General features: G+C 41.9%; 1 long non-coding RNA gene across 1 annotated transcript in view; it reads left to right on the plus strand.

Moving 5' to 3' along the window:
• LOC121016245 (uncharacterized) overlaps positions 1-6762 on the plus strand; it is a 13228-nt gene extending 6466 nt beyond the window's left edge. Inside the window, exons 2-3 of the long non-coding RNA XR_005784176.1 lie at positions 1901-2018; positions 6558-6762. This is a non-coding gene — a long non-coding RNA (uncharacterized LOC121016245). The remainder of the gene's footprint in view (positions 1-1900; positions 2019-6557) is intronic.
• Positions 6763-11597: the final 4835 nt, after the last annotated feature.

Below are 11597 nucleotides of genomic sequence, written 5' to 3' on the forward strand. Positions count from 1 at the left end.
TCTGTCCCAAAAATAAATAAAAAAAAAAGTTGGAAAAAAAAAAAAAAGCTTTGATTTTTTAAAACAATTTGTCTTATTAACTTGTAAAAGGGGAATCATAATCATCTGAAGAGCCCAATAGTCTTGTTTCTTTGTTTGTTTCCTTTGGGGAGGCGAAAATGTCAGAACAAAACATGCCTTGGTGATGTGACTTAAATTTTAAGAAACATGTTTTGGGGCGCCTGGGTGGTGCAGTCAGTTAAGTGTCAGACTCTTGATTTTGGCTCAGGTCATGACCTCTTGGTCATGAGATGGAGCCCTGATGAGCGTGGAGCCTGCTTGAAAATCTCTCTCTCCCTCTGTCCCTTTCCCTCACTCATGTGGGCTCTCTTTCTGAAAAGAAAAAAAGAAAGAAACATCTTTCAGAAAAAAAGAACTATTTCTTATAAAAGCATTTTTTCCCCTGATTCTAAGCAATTGTCTTAGGCCTAGAAGTTAAAGTTTCTCTTGCAGATGTCAAGTCTTTCTGATCACAAGAGCCTTTACTACTCTGTTTGAATGAAAAGAAACCCCAGAATCACAACTCTGCCATTTGAGCAATTTAATTTTAGTAGGAACTTACTTAAATTTGATTAATAATTTTTAATTTTTCTGTTACCTTCTCAAGCTCAAAGCACAAATGTTCACGGCACATCATTGATAAGCCAATGCTCAGAGAGATGTTCTCCTCTCTGTATAGAATTCTGGTCGGTATTGGGCAAAAACACATACTAGTTTCAGTAGCCTTTTTTTTTTTTTTTTTTTAATTTTTTTTTCTTCAACGTTTATTTTTTTTTGGGACAGAGAGAGACAGAGCATGAACGGGGGAGGGGCAGAGAGAGAGGGAGACACAGAATCGGAAACAGGCTCCAGGCTCTGAGCCATCAGCCCAGGTCGGGCTCGAACTCACGGACCGCGAGATCGTGACCTGGCTGAAGTCGGACGCTTAACCGACTGCGCCACCCAGGCGCCCCTCAGTAGCCTTTTTATTTTTTTTATTATTTTTTTTTAACGTTTTTTTTATTTTTATTTTTGGGACAGAGAGAGACAGAGCATGAACGGGGGAGGGGCAGAGAGAGAAGGAGACACAGAATCGGAAACAGGCTCCAGGCTCTGAGCCGTCAGCCCAGAGCCTGACGCGGGGCTCGAACTCCCGGACCGCGAGATCGTGACCTGGCTGAAGTCGGATGCTTAACCGACTGCGCCACCCAGGCGCCCCCCTCAGTAGCCTTTTTAAAGAACATTTTTAGAGGGGCACCTGGGTGGCTCAGTTGCTTAAGTGTCCAACTTCAGCTCAGGTCATAATCTCATGGTCCATGAGTTTGAGCCCTGCGTCGGGCTCTGTGCTGACAGCTCAGAGCCTGGAGCCTGCTTCCGATTCTGTGTCTCCCTCTCTCTCTCTGCCCCTCTCCCACTTGCGCTCTCTTTCTCTCTCTCTCTGGGCGCCTGAGTGGCTCAGTTGGTTAAGTGTCTGACTCTTGATTTCAGCTTAGGTGATGATCTCATGGTTTCATGGGTTGGAGCCCTGCATCAGGCTCTGTGCTGACCATGCGAGGAGTCTGCTTAGGATTCTCAGTCTCTCTCTCTCTCTGCCCCCCTTCCCTGCCTGTGCTCTCTCTAAAAATAAATAACTATATATATGAAATTGTTCAGATTAGCCAATGCTAAGCTGTTTACTCTGCCCTGCCTTGTTTTTCCTACAGAAACTTTGGTAAAGTCTATGGACTCAGCTCTCCCCTCACTCTTGTCCCTTTTGCCTCTTAACGGACACTGGCGCTTTCCCGTGTGACCCTGCATGGTGTGCTCTGTCTCCTGAGTCTCCAGGACTTGTGAGTATAATAAACATTGTTTTCCTGAGCCTTTCCTGTCTTTTCTTCTGTAGCCACACCTGACTTCACTTAATAGAACCCAGAACATAGCTTTGGTGATGGAATATGTGGAAGGAGGACCAACAAGACTCTGTAGCAAGTAGTGATCTGTCTCCAAGTGGATCTGTCCAGGTGGGTCCATTTTCTCTCTCAACATCACAAGATGATCCTTTCAATATGTGACTCACCATGGCTTTCATTTATTGTAAAGATCACTAAGGTACCTTTAAGAATTAGCGTTCTTATGAATGGGGGTTTATGTATTAAAGTTGGCTATGCTTTTCTTGGAGGTGCTCTTAATATGTTCAGAAAACCAAGACCTCTCTAGAACCTAAAAGAAAAAAGATGCCTGATGTACCTCCATCCCAAGAGTCTTACATCTCCTGAGGCCCAGAACTTAGGTCAAAGGAATGTGGCTAAGTTTTAGTTTTTTCACTCTTGGCAGAACTAAGAGCTATCCCCAAAGGACAACCTAATCTACCCTTAACACCTGCCCCTAAGGAATGCCCATGCCTTGCTATAGCATTCTTCCTGGGATCCCTAGCAGGACCCAGTACTGTGCAACCTGACCATATCTCCTACTTGGTGTCAGGAAAGCACATCACCTCCAACTCTGGCCCAAGAGGGGCTGGACTCTAAGCCACTCATCCAGTGACTTAAATCTGCCTTCATGAAAATTACCCTTGAGACCCTTCTTTTGGGCTGCCCCATTGGAAAGCCCAACCACTTGGCCCATAAAGTCCACAGGCCTCTATTTCCAGGAATCAGTTGCACATGCTCTACTTTGGACCAGTGCAGCCTCACACGGGCTAAGATAGATGGAAGGACTAAAGGTTTCATTTTTCTTTCTTTTTTTCTTTTTTTTTTTTTTTAGTTCTGGAGACATCTTTCATAGATACTTTCATAGGCAACTCAAGCAGCTGTGGACTTGGGCTTTGGCACACACAGCGGTCTGTGGGAAGCATTACTATAGTACCCAGGACTGTGGAAACCATGACAGGAGGCATGCATTATGGCCCTGAGACATCTACCCTCCTACCTGTTGGTTAAATTACTTGCTACCCCAGAGAAAACCGCACTCCCTCCCACAAAGAACCTTGTTCTTCATTAATACAGATCCAGGTGCCATACTGAGAGTTGGAGAAGAGACATGTTTGTTCTACACAGTGGTGTCCAATAAATCAGGGTGTTGTGGATACACTTTGTATCTGAAGCAATGCTTTCAAGTTATACCTTGTTCTTGAAGCTCATCTGTGTTCCTGTTAGTCCCAGGAGGTTAGGGGGCTGAAAAGAGTAATAAAGACTGTGGGGAGCTTCTAAAAAATCACTGAGGAAATATATAGTAATTATAAGAAAATACATATTTTAAAAAGGTAAATAAGTTGCCCTTTATTCCAGCATCCAGAAATAGCCACTGCTAACAAAAGTATCCTTCCTAATTTCTTACACATATGCAACTAGAAGACAACAGTGCTTACCTGCCCAGAGGCTCACCCTCACCAGAGGATGAGTCTGTCAACTGCTGACTTTCTTACAGAGAAGTTGGCAGGAGAGGAAGCCCTGCAAAAGAGAGGCTGCGTGGTTCAGGCTCACGCGTGTGGCTCTGGCAATTATCAGGCTGTGAATCCCTGCTTTTCGACTGATTACCTGTGTGACCTTGGAGAAGTTACTTAACCTCTCTGTGTTTCACTGTCCTTACATCAAGGATGGAGATAATATCTGTACCCAAAGGATTTAAATGCACTAATATAGATGTGGTTGGAAAGGCATCTGGTACACGGAAAGTGGTCGACAATTTTGTTATTGCTATTGCTATTAAGAATTTAACCTAGTTTAATAGGGTAAAAGAAGATGGTAATTTCACAACACCTGCTGGTTCTCTGAGCAGCTGAGAGTGACAGGCTCATTGTCTGTGAAGGCTTTATTTCTTACCCACACATGGGCATCTTGGCATGTGTGTGTGTGTGTGTGTGTGTGTGTGTGTGTGAAGATGTGCACTGGGAAGGATCAAAGATGGAGTGCTTTCTTTGAGAGGAGGAAGTAAAAGGTAGATTTTAAGACAAGAAAGCAAGACTAGCATCCCTGTAGAAGGGTTCTTTTTTTTCCTTTTCCTTGGCCTTTGGGAACCATCATATTTAGTATCCAATTTGAGGATCCTCCACCATATTGTAATTCCCTCTAGTTACCCCAAGCCTTCAGTAAACCCTTTACACAGAGCTGGTAGGGGACTTGGTCTGGACAGGAAAGGGTTTGGGTTCCTATCCTCCCTCCATTCCCTATTGCTTCTGCCATGCTGGAGGGAGAGGCAGGGAAGCCAATACACCAAGAATAACTTTTGCCAGTGTTTGAATTCTATTCCCTTAGTAAGTATTCAGATGATAAATACTCTCTCCCTTCTTCTGTGTTTCAAGAGAAATACATTGCTAAACCCTTCTTTCAGAAATTATATCCCTCCCTCTCTTTTCTCTCCTCCACTTTAACGTGGCCAGTTAGCAACTCTCATCCTCTCAAGTATAAAATTCCCCAAAAATGATTTCTTTAGAAAAAATTTTTTATTTTTATTTATTATTTTTTAGAGAGAGGGTGTGAGTTGGGGAGAGGGGCAGAGGTAGAGAGAGAGGGAATCTTTTTTTTTTTTTTAATTTTTTTTTTCAACGTTTATTTATTTTTGGGAGAGAGACAGAGCATGAACGGGGGAGGGGCAGAGAGAGAGGGAGACACAGAATCGGAAACAGGCTCCAGGCTCTGAGCCATCAGCCCAGAGCCCGACGCGGGGCTCGAACTCACGGACCGCGAGATCGTGACCTGGCTGAAGTCAGACGCTTAACCGACTGCGCCACCCAGGTGCCCCGAGAGAGAGGGAATCTTAAGCAGACTCCAAACTCAGCACGGAGCCCGACCGGGGCTTGATCCTATGATCCTGGGATCATGACATGAGCTGAAATCAAGAGTCAGACACTTGGGGCGCCTGGGTGACTCAGTCAGTTAACTGTGGGACTTCAGTTCAGGTCATGATCTCATGGTTCCGAGTTTGAGCCCTGCATCGGGCTCTGTGCTGACCACGTAGAGCACCCTTAGGGTCCTCTGTCTCCCTCTCTCTCTTTCTCTCTCTCTCTCTCTGTCCCTCTCCCACTTGTGCTCTTTCTCTCAGAAAGAAATAAACATTAAAAAAAAAAAAAGAGTTGAACACTCAACCAAGCCACCCAGGCACCACCTCTACCCCTGATAATGATAATGATTTCTAATCTCTTTACCCTTATTATTTCCAAGGTTAGTTGTTTCTTAAATGGCATTTTGTTTGTCTTAAAATGCAAATAACCTCAGCTAAATTTTGAAAGCAAAGATTTGCATCCCCCACTTTTCTTACTGTGGTAGATTATGTATATGCACGCCACTCCTCCCACCAGGAGGGGAAGTCTTTTGTCGTGCCCTTGAATCTGAGTCAGCAAGTGACTTGCTTTGGCCAGTAGAATATAACAGAAGAAATGCTGTGTCAATTCTGGCCTGGCCCTTTAGAGGTCTGTCAGCCTCTTCGTCCTCTCTCTTGGAACCCTGAAGCACCACGGAAGAAGCCTTACCTTGCAGCTAGAGAGGCCCAGCTCCCACGAGGCACTGAACATGTGAATAAGGCCATCTTGGAAATTCCAGCCCAAGTAAGTGATCCTAGTTGTCTTAGTCTGTTTGGGATGCTTTAACAGAAATATCGTAGCTTATAAACAACACTTATTTCTCATGGTTCTGGAAGTCCAAGATCATGGTGCTGGCAGGTTTAATGGCTGGTGAAGGCCCTCTTCCTGGTTTAGAGACAGCTATCTTTTTGCTATGTCCTCCTATGATAGAAGCAGGGAGAGAGAGCCCTCCTGGGCTTCTTTTATAAGACACTAATCCTCTTCATGAGGGCTCTGACCTTCTCATCTAATCACCCACAGGTCCCACCTCCTAATAGCATACCACAGGTGTTAGTATTTCAACATGAACTTTGGATGGCCACAAACACACAGACTACAGTACCAGCCTATGCCAAGTGGGACAAAACAACCACTTACCTGATTTAAGACAACCCATAGGGTCATAAAAGGTAATTACCAAACCCAGCTTCTTAACATATCAGAATTACAGGCTTTCTTCTGTATCTGAATATATGCAAATCTCCTTTAAGATTTGCCTTTGGAGGGGCACCTGGGTGGCTCAGCTGGTTAAGTGACCGACTCTTGATTTTGGCTCAGGTCATAACCTCAAATCTAGTCCCTCGTCAGGCTCCTCACTGAGTGTGAAACCTGCCCGGGATTCTTTCTCTCTCCCTTTCTCTCTGCCCCTCCCCTGCTCATGCTCTCTCTCAAAATAAATTAAAAAAAAAAAAAGAAAGAAAAGAAAAGAAGGGAACTCATGGTATTTGTTCAGATAAACAAAGGAAAGTATGACATTGAAGATTTGTAAATGGATCGTGTTTGTTCACGAGGGTAATACACTAAGAATAATTTTTAAATTTTTAACTAAATATGTGAGAAGAGATTTTGTTTTGCTTTGATTTTTGTTTTGGCTTACAGATGGGCTGATTTCTTTATCTTTATAATTTATCACATTCACAGTGGCTGTTTCTAGTGGGTGGGACCAACCCATCCACTAGAAATTCTGCTATACTTATTCTTTTCACTCTGACTTCTTGCTCAGTACCCCTTTTGCTATGGGCCCTTCAAGTTCACTGGATCATTGTCAGTAAGAGGGAGAGGACTCTTTAGAAGACGGACACCGATTTGCTTTCGGGCATGCATCCTCCAAAGATGTCTACAACTAAATATTGGCATTTTGACCAAGACAAGTCCTATCTGAGAAGGAATAATTTCTCACAGAGAATAAAAAGATGTTGTAAGTAACATTGCTCTATTCCAGCTGATTCTGTTTATTATGAACAAATGGGGCAAATTCAGTCACAACTTGCAGGGTATCCATAGTCAGACCAGGTAAGACACAGAATATTTCCTATAATTAACATATGCATAATAGTTTGACATTTGAATACACTGTCTTTTGTAGAATATTTGAGCTTTCAATGTTTAGGACTTTTAGTAAACATTATTTAAAGTAATGATGTCAGTTTTTCAATAATTGTTCCATATGTCATATTTCAGGATTGTCAGAAAAAAGAGGAAAAAGGTTCGGAAACAAACACTAGACACCTGTGTGACAAAAAGCAGGCTAGATCAATTTGGAAATAGGATTCTACTAGGTAAACAATTAAAAAAATAATATATTCACACAGCTCAAAAATTTTTAAATATGAAAAGGTTTTATGGCAAAAACGTCTCCCGACCTGCCCTGCCCCACCCCTCCCCAGACCACTGATATTAGTTTTTTTGTGTTTTCTTACAGAAAGTCTTTATTCATATAAGCAACACAGATATATATCCTTACTTTGGTATTCCTTTTTAAAAAACTTTTTATTGGGGTGCCTGGGTGGCTCAGTTGGTTGGGCATCCAACTTTGGCTCAAGTCATGATTTCACAGTTTATGGGTTTGAGCCCCACATCAGGCTTTGTGCTGACAGCGAAGAGCCTGCTTCAGATTCTCTGTCTCCCTCTCTCTTCCTCTCCACCCCCCCTCCCAATTAAACATTAAAACCTTTTTGTTGAAGCATAACTTATATATAGTAAGTTCTGGCTACTGGAATATTAGCAATACTCCCCTAAGCCCTCCTACTCCCTCCTAATTAGTATCTGTCAAAGATGACATTATTCTGACCTCCATCACTATAAATTAGCTTTGCCTATCAGTCCCATATAAATGGAATAATACAGTATGTACTTTTTTTGTGGATGGCTTCTTTTGCTCAGTGTTACATCTGCAGTTCATCCATGTTGTTGTATATGGCAATATCTTGTTCTTTTTTTCTTTGATATGTTTATTCCATTATATGATTATACCTCAATTTATTTATCCATTCTACTGATAATCATTTGAGTTGTTTCCAGTTTGTGGCTATTATAAATAGTGCTGCTATGAACATTTTTATACGTATCTGTTGATGGATATAGCACTCACTTACATCGGCTATACAGAATGGTTCAGACAAGTCGCAGGTAGATCTCCAAAGTGGTTGTATCAGTTTATACTCCCACAAGCAATGTATGAATCCCTCTTGCTCCCTACCTACAGCAACCCTTAAAAGATCCACCCTTTTAAACAACGTGAAACAAAACTTCCTTATTCATCTTGGGAGGGTGCTAGGGAGCCAACTCATTATCTTTAAAGCTAGTAAATAAAGGTGGGGTGCCTGGGTGGCTCAGTGGGTGAAGTATCTGATTTTGGCTCAGGTTATGATCTCATGGTTCGTGAGTTCAAGCCCTACACTGGGCTCTGCACAGTGCAGAGTCTGCAGAACTGCTTCAGATCCTCTGTCTCCCTCTCTCTTTCTGTCCCTCCTCTGCTTTCTCTCTCTCGAAAATAAACAACAAAAACTAATAAATAAAGGGGAGAAATCAGACCCTTTTCTTTTTTTCTCTTATAATTGCTACCTCGGGATAACGGAACTGAGAGATTTCTTCTCACAAAGGAGTTTCCTATAAGAAATAGAGAATTTGACTAATATCATTTTGCAGGTCCTGATGCATCAATGGATATTGCTGTTAACATCCCACAAAAAAGAGCCAGACACCAAATGTCTCATGATGGAATTACACATCAACACTTAGAAAGCAGTCTTAGTCCAACCCCTTGAAAAATCTCAATTGAACAAGTCTCTAGATCTAACCACCAGTTTACAGGAAACACAAGGGTCAGAGAAACATGTGAAACTACATGGTAGAGGCAATCATCTAAATGCAAGCTATGGAGAAAGTGTAGGAAAATAACCTGGTTTTATCAACAGGAAGAAATAAAGGAAAAACATTTTTTGAGAGAGAGAGAGAGAGAGAGAGAGAGGGAGAGGGGCAGAGGGAGAGAGAGAATCTCAAGCAGACTCCACACCAAGCAAGGGCTCAACACGGGGCTCAACCCCACAAACCTTGATCACTACCAGAGCCAAATTCAAGAGTCAGGTGCTCAACCAACTGAGTCATCCAGGTGCCCCTAGAAATAAAGGAAAAAATTTTTAATGTTTATTTATTTTTGAGAGAGAAAGAGAGAGTATGTGAGCAAGGGAGGGGCAGAGAGAGGGGGACAGAGGATCTGAAGAGGGCTCCATCCTGACAGCAAAGAGCCTGATGCAGGGCTCAAACTCATGAACTGTAAGATTATAACCTGAGCCAAAGTTGGATGCTCAACCGACTGAGCCACCAGGCTCCCCAATAAAGGAAAATTTTAAATGATGTAAAGGGAGACCATGGATCAAAAGAGATTTAAGATAATTATCCAACAAGTACAACACGTGAACTTCATTTACGTCATGATTCAAACTAAAAAAAAAAAAAAAAGAAATTGTAAGGCATTCAGACAAGTGTGAACACTAATTAGACATTTAATATCAAGGAAATGTTGTTAAAACATTCTTTAGGTGTGATAAAGTATTGTAGTTATGTTTGAAAACAATTCTTATATTTTAGAGAAATACACAGGAATATTTACAGATTAAATTAAAACTGGGCTGGTTAAAAAAATTTTTTTAACATTAATTTATTTTTGTGAGAGAGAGCAAGTGAGCAAGGGAGGAGCAGAGAGAGAACGAGGAACAGAATCTGAAGCAGGCTCCAGGTTCTGGGCTGTCAGCGCAAAGCCCGATGTGGGGCTGAAACCCACAAACTGTGAGATCATGACCAGAGCCAAAGTCAGACATGTTTAACCAACTGAGCCTCCTAGGCACCAAAACCTGGGATGGTTTTAAAAATAATCTAAGGGGCGCCTGGGTGGCGCAGTCGGTTAAGCGGCCGACTTCAGCCAGGTCACGATCTCGCGGTCCGTGAGTTCGAGCCCCGCGTCAGGCTCTGGGCCGATGGCTCAGAGCCTGTAGCCTGTTTCCGATTCTGTGTCTCCCTCTCTCTCTGCCCCTCCCCCGTTCATGCTCTGTCTCTCTCTGTCCCAAAAATAAATAAATAAATGTTGAAAAAAAAATTAAAAAAAAAATAATCTGAGTGGAGGAAATGGAAGGTCTGGATGAAATATGATTATCCATATGCTGACAATTGTTGAATCTGGGTGATTCAGACATTAGTATCATTTTTTTCTCTCTGCTTTTGTGTATATTTGAAATTGTACATAATAAAGCTTTTAAAATACCTAAAAAATTGTCCTTACAGTTTTCTCTGCAATAGCAAATATTTGGAAACAAACTAAATGTCCACAATATGAGAACAGCCAAAATAATCAGGGTATATTGAAATAATATAATGGGGTATTGTGAAATAATACAGAGTGTAGTTCTCAAATTTTTGATCTTAGGAACTACACTATTAAAAGTTATTGAAGACCCCAACAGCTTTGTTTATGTTGGTTGTAGTTATTAATATTTGCTGTATTGCATATTAAAGCTGACAAATTAAAAAAATTAACATTTATTTATTTTTGAGAGAGAGAGAGTGAACAGGGGAGTGGCAGAGAGAGAGGGAGACACAGAATCCAAAGCAGTCTCCAGACTCTGAGCCATCAGCACAGAGCCTGATGTGGGGCTTGAACCCATGGACCACAAGATCATGACCTGAGCCGAAGTCGGACGCTCAACACACTGAGCCACCCAGGTGCCCCAAAGCTGACAAATTTTTAAATGTGTACTGATCATTTATTTTTTTTACGTTTGTTTGTTTGTTTGTTTGTTTGTTTTGAGAGAGAGAGAGGGAGGGAGGGAGCAAAGGAGGGACAGAGAGAGGGAGAAAGAGAGAATCCCAAGCAAGCTCTGCACTGTCAGCACAGAGCCCAATGTGGTGCTCAAACTCACAAACCATGAGATCATGACCTAAGCCTAAACTAAAAGTCAAACGCTTAACCAAATGAGCCATCCAGGCACCCCAACATGTGACTAATCATTTAAAAGTACAAATAATACAGGGTGCTTGGGTGGCTTAGTTTGTTAAGTGTCCGACTTCAGCTCAGGTCATGACCTTGTGGTTCAGGAGTTCGAGCCCCGAGTCGCGCTCTGTGCTGACATCTCAGAGCCTGGAGCCTGCTTCAGATTGTGTCTCCTTCTCTCTCTGCCCTTCCCCTATTCACGTTCTGTCTCTCTCTGTCTCTCTCTCTCAAAAATAAACATTTAGAAAATAATAAAAAAATTTAAAAAATACAAATAATAAACCCATAAAAAGTTACTAAGTAGAATGAGACATATGTTTTGCATGTATAGGATGCTTTCAAATGCAATATAAAATGGGAATTAAAAATAGCTTAAAAAAACAAGAGATTTCTCACCTCACATGACAACATGGCTCCTAGGTTGCTTAATTCCAGAGTCTGGTGACATCATCAAGGGTCAAGGTTCTTTCTATCTTTCCACTCTGCCAGCTCTGTGCATCAGCAAGCCTCCTTGTGGTTATGAAAAGACTACCACTGCTCTAGACATCACACAAATGTCACAGGCAGAAAAATGGGACCATCTGGGGTTAGACATAAACATCAAAGAGTGTGGCTTTTGTTTCATGTAAAATACCATAGGCCAAGTTATAGGTTTGACAGTAAGAATGATGTCACTCTCTTCCTAACATTTCCCTTGACTACTAGAAAGGATACCAGCAATTCCACTCAATGCCTCAGGCTAGTAAATATTATCCAAGTGGAATATTAGGATAATAA

Source organism: Herpailurus yagouaroundi, unplaced genomic scaffold (assembly GCF_014898765.1).
Source record: "Herpailurus yagouaroundi ecotype Mexico unplaced genomic scaffold, PumYag 210, whole genome shotgun sequence".
NCBI classification, from domain to species: Eukaryota; Metazoa; Chordata; class Mammalia; order Carnivora; family Felidae; genus Herpailurus; species Herpailurus yagouaroundi.